This window comes from Aplysia californica, unplaced genomic scaffold (genome assembly GCF_000002075.1).
Source record: "Aplysia californica isolate F4 #8 unplaced genomic scaffold, AplCal3.0 scaffold00045, whole genome shotgun sequence".
Lineage (NCBI taxonomy): Eukaryota > Metazoa > Mollusca > Gastropoda > Aplysiida > Aplysiidae > Aplysia > Aplysia californica.
The window spans coordinates 223766-224107 of record NW_004797315.1 but is presented as its reverse complement, the minus strand read 5'-3'; positions in this window follow the sequence as shown (position 1 = coordinate 224107).

Here is a 342-nt window from a genome sequence, read left to right as displayed (position 1 = left end):
TATGGGCGCGCGGGACACATTAAACATTATCAGTTCGTTGGAAATTTTGAATTTAGCCCCAGTGGCGTGCGAAGCCTACTCCTATCGATATTAGACCACCAACGGATCTTTAACGTGCGCGACTTGCACACGGACCTCCGAGATTTTTCGCCCTTGTCCTAGAAGGCTAGGTAAGATAAGATAAGATAATATTTTATTTTCCCAGAGGGGGTAGATCTTTCTTTCGAGAAGGTCAGGGGTGTGGCTGAAAGACAGCAGTAAGAAGCAGCCAAGGAGTAGCAGTAGAAAGGCTGCAGTAAGAGTCAGGAGCTTGGAGGCGGGTGCAAAGGAGGTGAGGGGTTG